This window comes from Coffea eugenioides, chromosome 3 (assembly GCF_003713205.1).
Source record: "Coffea eugenioides isolate CCC68of chromosome 3, Ceug_1.0, whole genome shotgun sequence".
NCBI lineage: Eukaryota > Viridiplantae > Streptophyta > Magnoliopsida > Gentianales > Rubiaceae > Coffea > Coffea eugenioides.
The window spans coordinates 14,417,244-14,427,825 of NC_040037.1; positions in this window are offsets into that span (position 1 = coordinate 14,417,244).

A 10,582-nucleotide genomic window follows, 5' to 3' on the forward strand; every position below is an offset into this window, starting at 1 on the left:
TTAGTTACTTAATTTGTTGGTAAGAAACAATATTTTTTTTGCAAAATTTGTTCATTAGATTTTTTTAAATAATTAGGATATAAAGGTAAATTTTCACAATCTTTTATTAGCAATAGACCCCAATTTCCTCCTAAGCAGTGACGAAGCCAAGATTTTTTCCTTGGAGGAGGGGCCAAAATGATTGACAAATAAAATTATTTTAATATGTTATATTCAAAATAATTTTCATCTATTTAAATATATGGCATTCTAAAATATCAAATATTAACTTTAATTATAAAGGTATGTCTATTTAATAAATATGTAGTACAGTCATAACTAAAATTAAGACAAGAAATAATATTTGATTAAATATCTTATAGGAAAAAATGCACTTTTCATCTTCAAAGTTTGGGTAGTTGGCCAATTTCATCCTCAAAATTTCACCCCAAACATATTGCATCCTCAAAGTTTCGTAATTTTAGCCAATTAAGGACAATTGCCGGGAAATGAAAAATTGATCGTTAGAACCAACAATTTTACCTATAAATGGTACTTTGTTCTTATAATGGAGGAAAGCCATAAAGAACTGGTATTTTATTGGAGAACGGGTTTATTTTTATTTTATTCGATAAATAAATTTGTTTATAGAAAAATGGGTACTATGTTCTTTTGATGAAGGAAAGTCATAAAGAGTTGGTGTTTTATTGAAAAATGATTTTATTTTTATTTTATCCGAAAAATAAATTTATTTATGGGAAAATGGGTACTCTGTTCTTAAAATGGAGAAAAGTCATAAAGAGCTGGTGTTTTATTGAAAAATGGATTTATTTTTATTTTATCTGATAAATAAATTTATTTATGGAAAAATGGGTACTCTGTTCTTATAATGGAGCAAAGCCATAAAGAGCTGATTTTTTATTAGAAAATGAATTTATTTTAATTTTATCCGATAAATAAATTTATTTATGAAAAAATTGGTACTCTGTTCTTATAATGGAGGAAAGCCAAAAAGAGTTGGTCTTTTATGGAAAAGTGATACTTTACAGAAATTGACCACAATTTGGTTTATGAAATAATCCCAAATAAAAATTTAGAATAAATTTATTTATTTTGAAAGTTGTATAACGGTCGTTAAAACTCCAGAAATTGGCAAAAAAATTTTGGGTTGGAGAAATGCAGAGAGAAGAAGGAGAAGAATTGAACTTTTTGTCCGTTGCAATTGTTTCGTTAAAAATGGCTCCATTCGATTTTATCCATTTTTGTTAGGTAAAACCACTGGTTCTAACGATCAATTCTTCATTTCCCGTCAATTGTCCCTAATTGGCAAAAATTACGAAATCTTGAGGATGCAATAAATCTAATTGATAGGAAATGAAGAATTGATCGTTAGAACCAATGATTTACCCAACAAAAAATGGGTAAAATCAAATAGAGCCATTTTTAACGGAACAATTGCAACGGACAAAAAACTCAATTCTTCTCCTTCTTCGCTCTGCCTTTCTGCAACCCCAAAATTTTTTTGCCAATCTCTAGAGTTTTAACGACCGTTATATAACTTTCAAAACAAATAAATTCATTCTAAATTTTTATTTGGGATTATTTTATAAACCAAATCCCGGTCACTTTGTGTAAAGTATCACTTTCCCATAAAAGACCAACTCTTTATGGCTTTCCTCCATTATAAGAGTAGAGTATTCATTTTCCCATAAATAAATTTATTTATCAGATAAAAAAATAAACCCATTTTTTTAATAAAACACCAACTCTTTATGACTTTCCTCCATTTTAAGAACAGAGTACCCATTTTTTCATAAACATATTTATTTAAAAAAAATTCATTTTTTTAATAAAACACCAGTTCTTTATGACTTTTCTCCATTATAAGAACAGAGTACCCATTGTGAAAGCAAAAAGGAATTTGTTTATTGGATAAAATAAAAATAAACTCATTTTTCAATAAAACACCAACTCTTTATGACTTTTCTCCATTATAAGAAAAGAGTGCCCATTTTATCATAAACAAGTAACTTCTTTAATTAGAAACCATCGACCCCTTACCAAAGACGATCAAATCCAACTAAATGATTTTCTTGCAAGAAAGTTGCCAAAAGCAGCTTTGTGACTGTAGTTGCTACTTTTCTTTTTCAATCATTTTTTTAGCAAGAGGCATCATTAATGTCAATATTGAGATATAGCAAAAATTTTATACGAAATAACAAACCAATTTGTCATTACAAATACAAAACGAGCAACAATATATTACAACCAATACTATCAACAGTACAAAGTACAAAGATACTCAAATCAAATCCTAATTAGGCTTTAATATATACAATCAAAATTGTCAGGGATAACAAATGCTAAGATAAACCCTGTGCCGATAAACAGTCAGTATCATGTTTGCATTAATTGGCGAAGTTCATAATCGAAGTAGCTTGTAAGAGTTTCATAGCCAGGTTTACTACAATCCACCATCAACCTACAGAGTCCAATGGAAAAAAAATTATTAAACTGAAATTTACATTGGTAGTTAGATAAATTAAACCTGCATTAGCCTACATATATCAACTAAGACATTGATCCTCATATTGTTGCATGAAAAGAAATGAAAATGAGGGACTTTAAAAGAAATGCTAAGGATCACTTTTATTAACCACAAGTACAAAATGTGAACTGAATTTCAAACTACAAGTTGGTAGCATGTACTTAAGATGAAGAAATCATTATGACCCCAATTGACATGAAACCAATTGTAAAGTAACGCCAAGGCTGTTTCCTTTAACACAAAAATAGTTAATGCATTCACCCATTGCAGCTCGTTCAAAATTGAGAAGTAGCTAAGCAAGTGTAACATTCGGACTTGGAAAGCATGAAATGAACTTGAAAAAAGGAATTAGCTTTTACTGCCAACAAGGCTTCCAAGGTGCAAATAGCCAATGAGATCCTTTTTTTCTAATCCTTATTATTTTTGTCCAGTATGTTCACTTAAAAGAAAACTATATTCTATTTACTAGATCTTTAGTTAAGAAATAAACAACAAAATTAAATCATCAAAAAGGCAAAAGACCAAATGCAAAACTTGCACAAACATTCAGGAGGAAAAGAAGGTATCACCTAAGAGAATCACATGCAGCGCAATGAAAGCATTAGAATTAGCCCAAAGGAAGGGAAAAAATATGCTTCACGAATGGTCCTACAACACCGAAACACAAAACAATAGATAATGATGAACCACCACAAACCAGTCCAAAGACAAGTAAAATCACCTACACCATCAATCCTAATCACCAACCGGAGTAGAAAATCATCCAAAATTTCAGTTAAGTCACCGAAAAAATAAGGCTTAAATCTTAGAACATGTCATAATCAGTGTTTAGCATTCAAAAATTGTGTAAGATATAGGGGGTTTGGGACAACAAAAGGGGACAATTAGGGCTGGGCAATGAGAGGTATGGAGGAATGGAAGTGAGAGTGGTAAAGAGAGGAGATTGAACAATACGACAAAGCAGGGGAAAATCAAATCGTGGAAGGAAGAATTCTAGGATGAAAATATGTTGGAGACTACCTGAACTGAAATTTTGACGGGCCATTTTCACTTTGCCTTCCAGTAAGACCCCTTTCTCTACTCCAACTGAGATGCCCATTCACTCTAATCCACTAAAGTAGAAGCCTACAATTTTAAAAAGTTTATCTTGCGATTGTTAAATTGACCAAAAATGCAAGAAAAAGGCAATTGACAAAACAGAGATGAAAATAACATATCTGCTTAAAAAACCTACACCATCGCTTTTCCTTGAAGTCTGCCATTGCATCAGAAGGGTCTTTAAAGTGTGTCCATGATTGTATAAATTCAGATCTGGATGCTAGAGAGGAAGAGGGGAACCATATGTCTACGGGAAACTGAAAATTGATAGAGAGGGAAAGAGAGATAGAAGGAGAAAGGTGCAGGGGAGGTTGCGATTGAACTTTCGACGGCTCTGATTGAGAACAATATATTTGGGAAAGTAGCCTTGCAAGTATGGAAGGCTTGGAATTCATGTGGTGCTGCACTTAACAAGTGCTGTGCCGGGAATGGTTAAAAAATTTTCAATGCACGGCTCTGCTAAAAATTGGAAGGGAGCAAAATTTTGAAATTTTCACAAAAAAGCACCCATAATTTCTCACCAATAACATAAACTTTGGCCCACTAGAATCAGTATTTGGAGGGAAGCTTTCCCGCACTCATTTTGGTGAGAATTTTAAGCGAGAAAAGTCTTTGCCCTCGCAGAGTATGTGATGGCGCCAATTTTTGGTGAGGCATTGTCCTTTTCCTTGCTATAAGCCTCTTAATAGCGTCAAGTTTTCTACTTCTTGCTAAAGTTGTTGTCGCTAATACTCTTTTTTGTTGTAGTAAATGGAGGAAAGCCATAAAAAATTGATGTTTTATTAAAAAATATTTTTTTCCATTCGATAAATAAATTTATTTATGAAAAAATGGGTACTCTATTCTTATAATAGAGAAAAACTATAAAGAGTTGATATTTTATTGAAAAACGGGTTCATTTTTATTTTATTCGATAAATAATATTTTTTTTAGAAAAATGGGTACTATATTCTTATAATGGAAGAAAGTCATAAAGAACTGGTTTTTTATTGAAAAAAGAGTTTATTTTTATTTTATCCGATAAATAAATTTATTTATGGCAAAATGGATACTCTTTTCTTATAAGGGAGTAAAGCCATAAAGAGCTGATATTTTATTGAGAAACGGGTTCATTTTTATATTTTCGATAAATAATTTTTTTATCCGATAAATAAATTTATTTATGACAAAATGGGTACACGGTTCTTATAATAGAGGAAAGGCATAAAGAGTTAGGATTTTATTGAAAAATGGGTTTATTTTTATTTTATCCGATAAATAATTTTTTTTAGGAAAATGGGTACTCTATTCTTATAATGGAGGAAAGTCATAAAGAGTTCATTTTTTATTGAAAAACGGGTTTATTACAATTTTATTCCAGCCAACTGCGACCTATATTTCCCACTAACCTAAAGTAGACGGACTAAATCATTGAGTTTGTTAACCACAGTCAAAATTAACACAGAAGTAGCTGACTCAAATCACTGAATCCTTTATGGCTTATACCAAATCAATACTAGGAAGCTTATTAGAAATAACAATAAAATATTTTATAAATGATTAAAATTTAGTACATTAGTTAGTAAATACTCGTAACATACTTGTATAATACATGATTATATGTATAATTTAATATTCTTTTGTACTTATATATTTTAAAATATTCTGTGAAAAATATATTGACCTTTCGCATAACCTTAGAAAATAATAAAATTTTATCATATTATAAAATAATAATTTTATCTTATTATATTCATAAGTGTTAAACTATAAAAATTGTGATATAGAAACAATTGATATTCTACATGTAACTAGGAAGATTTGTTGTTATTGTTATCCAAACTTTCAAACTTTTCAAAAATTGAAAATGATTACAAACTTACTTTTCTACAATTAGTATAATTTGTTAATTAGCCAAAATTCTAACAAAAGGCAAGCAAATGCAACTTGTAATCAATCCATTCTGATGCATGTAAAAATAAGGTAGCATTGTACAAATAAATAAAAAATTCACTTTATATAGTTCATTGTGACAACCAGACTTATCCCCACCTTTGTTTGAGTTTTGATTACAATGGATATAACCTATTCCCTCCAAACCCCAAATTTTGAATTATAACATTCAACCAAAACATGCTCAAACTCTTAGGCTCGGTCATACAAGGACAACTAGTGTGAATATCCGTGCTACGCACGGTGCTTACATTATTAAAATAAATTAAAAGATTATACCATTTTAATTTGAAAAAAGTTATAAAATTATACCGACATAATTAAAATTTAAGATTTGTCTAACAATAGTTCAAAGTATGACAAAAACTATAAATCATTCAAGAATTGTGTTTTTGCAGAAGATGGATCTTAAAATGATAATAATAATTTATATTAGAAAATGAATGATATATGGATAGAAATAAATGTAATTGCATGTTTTATTCGATTTTAAAATGAAATACTTACCAATATTATGCATTCGGTTTGATAATCTTGTACAAAGGTGCGAACATTTTTTACACCAATCAACTTTTAGTATGAAAATTAATATTGGTGGTTTAATTAATTCTATTGAATTTTGAAGAATTCGTACTACAAAAAAAGTTCAGCAAGACTTGTATTTTTTTGAAGTGAATTTGCTGAATCTTTTTAAAATATTTCATTGGGATCACTATGATGTGAGATTCGCTTTGTGATCAGTTATTTTTTTTTCTTTGTAATCTTACAGGTTTGAAATTAAGATACCATTGAAATCAATAATGGAACCGATGGGGGCTAATGGAGGTCATAGCCCTCCTCCCCAAGTTTTAAAAATTTTAATTCATATTATATAAATATTTGTGTAAAATAAAATTGGTCCTCCAAATTTATTATAATTTTAGTTTATATTATGAGAATATATATAAGTATATATGTGTGCGTGCGTGCGTGAAATAACTACATTTGGGTGGGATCACCATAGTATAAAATTCATTTTGTAATCAGTTATTTTCTCTTTTATAATCTTGCAGGTTTGGAACTAAGACGTTATTGTTGCTAATCGGGGCCATTGGTCCCTTCTTCCCAAAGTTTTAAAAATTTTAATTCATATTGTGTAAATATTTGTGTAAAAAAAAAGTTAGCCCTCCTAATTTTTTATAATTTTAGTTTATATTATGAAAAAATATATATGTATATATATGTATGCGTGTGTGTGTGAATTAACTACTTTTGAATTAATTTTTTATTAAAAAATTATTTATTTTTTAATCCCTTTATAATTTGTGAATGATTGCGAGAGTAAAATATATTATGACATTAAGATACATTGAATTGTGAAAATTGTAATTTAAACAGGCTACTAAATTTTGGATATTTGACTTTCATAGTTGCGAATTTCTTAAATTAACGGTTAGTTATTACTATTAGTGATATGATAAGTGTCAGTAATAAATGTGAGATGTGAATTGAAATTTGCAGATATCATTTTACAGGGGTGGTTATTATCTGTTAGTTAAAGTTTAGAAGTTTGAATTTTATGGGGTAGTGGAGAAAACGTGAGGAAAATATGGGAAAAATATGAGCATGATTATAGGATCTGTAGCAGCGGTTACATGATTAGTTAAGAGATAAACATTTTTTAATTATAAAAATGTAAAATTCTATTAAAATAGCATTCAAACTTTTGACAATTTTGGAAGCTCCTTATCCAAAACCCTCTCAACAATACATATAGATACTAGTGGGAATACCCGTGCTACACACGGTACTGATTTTATTGAAAAAAATGAAAATAAAAGAGTGAACAAATATAGGTGTAAAATTTGTACCAACAAAATTAAAATGTAATATCTGCTTAACAATAACTTGAAATATGATACAATATGTACATCATTTAAGAACTGTCTTTTTTGGAAAGATGAATCCTAAAAAAATAATAAAAATTTATATTAAAAAAGAATGATATATTTCTACAAATGAATGTAATTGAATGTTATTAAAATGAAATACTTACAAATACTAAACATTCGATTTGATAATTTTACTTGAAGGTGCGAACATTCTTCACACCAATCCACTTTTAGTACGAAAGTCAAAACTTTTGATTTAATTAACTCTGTTGAATTTTGTGATACTAATACATTGCACTGATTTGATATAAATGTATGTCACCGCTATTAGAAATTTAAGACACTACTATTGACAAAGTCATCAGCCGACCAAATATGCAATCAAAACCATCCGCCAGCCCAGAAAATAAAAGGAGCAAAAATAAAGAAAGCAAAAGACTAAATCACCTTAAAAGAAAAGCAAAAAATGACAAAAAGGAGGGGCAGAGGTGGCCGACTTGAAAAATTAAGCCGGCAAGAATATACTTCCAGTTCTTTGCAAGAAGGTTGATTTTCGTTAAAGTCTCTGCACATAATCTCTTCCATAACTGCTCACAAAAAATAAAATAAAATCAATACATTTACAAAATCAATAGAGAACCAAAAACAAAGAATAATGAGAGAGAGGGTGGGGGAATTAACTCGATCAGTAAAAGGGTAAAAAAAAATTATAGACATATTATGGTATTAGAAATAATTGAAAATAATAAAAAATATTACAGTACCAGAATTTTTAATTTGATGCCAGCGACGTTTTAATCGGTGTAGCCTAGATTTTGTCCTTCAAATTTAATTTGAGATTTCTCTTTCGGCAGCGCAAAATTGCTGAAACTTTTCCAATTGGGGTGTGGAATCGTTGCAGTGTACGTTTCGTTTTCTAAACAAATGATTCCTCCTTTACAATCTTGTGAGTTTGAAGTTTAATTGGTGTTGAAATGCTTGTAGGCGGGTATATTCTATGGTGAAATTAAGTTAAAGACTAAGATTGACACCACAAGAAAGATGAAAGAGATAATAAATTCTTGTTTTGGTTAACTAAAAAATACGAATGAGTTTCTTGGAGGACTCTTAATTGGAGTGGGAAATGTGGGGGGAAATGTGAGGAAAAACATGGGATGATGATTAGAGGATTTGTAGGAGTGGTTGCAAGATAAATTAAGAGATAGTGGGAATATTTTAAATTTCAATTTGATTGGTGATAGGGTTGGTTATAACCCAACGTGGGATGATGATTAGAGAATTTGTAGGAGTGGTTGTAGGATGAGTTAAGAGATAGTAGGAATATTTTAAATTTCAATTTGATTGGTGATAGGGTTGGTTATAATCCACTACTTTTTATGTATTTAAATAAATACAAAATTCTAGAAAAAAGAATGAGAAGTTTAGAAACCATTGAGAGGGTCTCTGCTAAAAACCCCTTCTGCAATACATATATGATAGCTACTAAACGATAGTTATGGTAGCGAAATAGTTTTTATCTAATATAACATGTTGTTGCACTTTTAACGATCATTTGATTTATTGTTGGATCTATTCACCTAAATAGAATAACACCTAAAATTATGGAAGTAAGTTTCCTATCTAAAATAGTAAGTTAAGCCTAATAGATTAGTAACTTTTATATCTCAAAAGGTAAATTGGAATAAATATTAAACTTAATTTTTAAATAAATAGATTACTACTTTATATCCCAAACTTACTTTTAAAAGAGTAAGTTTAGTTCAAATAATAGTAAGTTTTTATACATAAATAGTAATTCTTACTAATAAATAGAAATATATAAATGTATTTATCGAAAAAAAAAGTATAAGAACGGAGTACCTATTTTCGTTACAAAAATATTTATTTATCTGACAACATTATATTGAAATGCGTTTTTCGATAATAAAACCAGCTCTGTATGGCTTTTCCCCATTATAAGTAAAGATTAAACCCATTTTTCGTAGAGGCCCATTCATATATTCAAACGCGTGTTTCAATTTAAAAGTTTCAGCTCTTTATGGCTTTCCTCCATTACAACAACATAATACCCAAGGTGCCTTAAAGACACAATGATTTATTAGATAAAATGAAAATAAACCCGTTGTTGAATAAAAGACCAGCCCTTTATGCCTTTTGGGCCGTTACATGAACAGAGTAGCCAAGGTGCCTTAAATAGAAATGTATTTATCGGAAAAAAAAGTATAGTTAAACCCGTTGTCTTATAAACAACCAGCTCTTTATGGCTTTCGTCCATCATACGGTCAGGAGTACCCAATTTCCTTAAATTGGGTACTTCATTTATCGGAAAACATACAAAATAAACACGTCGGTGTTTATTAAAAGAACCCCACTTTTCAATGCTTATTTTCGATTTCACGTTTCTTCCTTATTACTATGCATACTGTGTTTAGCTTATCCGCCAAGTTTCGCGCCTTTTTTCCCTGCTCTTACTTCAGCGTATGACCCCTTCACTTTGGAAGTTGCGTAATTTAGGCATTCTACATTTTACATTTACGGTTGTAATCCTCAACATCCAACAGCCCTCCAGGTTGCAGGTAAAGAAGCCCTTTACACGTGTCCATCACCCACACTTCCCCTATCATTTGTGGTCACAATCATACCGCAGCAACTTTCCACACCTCTTCTCTGACTCCTAAACATACCGCAGCAACATCCAAGTATTCAACGTTTTCATTCTTGCCCATGATGATAAAATAAATAAATAAACAAAGAAACAGCAACCACAATAATCTAGTTCTACTTTGAGAGGGAAGGAGAAATCCCTGCTAACTTGGCACATTTGGGGGGCCAAAGGAAGAGATCCGACCTCCAGATCGACTGGGTATAGCCAGCATCATATTGAGTCACACCCATACAACTTTCTGAATTTTTTTTTTTTTTAGGAAAGAAAGCACCACGCTTCCCTTGTAAACGCTAGGCGTGATTCGAATTTCCCGGCATCCGTCCAAGATACAAGACGCAGCTCTAAGAAGCCCCTGCTGGCCATTAGATCAAAGCCCAGTGAATTCTTTCTTATACACGGCTACATATTTATGGCAACATATTGTGCAACACAGTGAACACTCCATCATTCGTCCTTCAATCAGGAAATTTAGTCATTGAGTCTTGACAG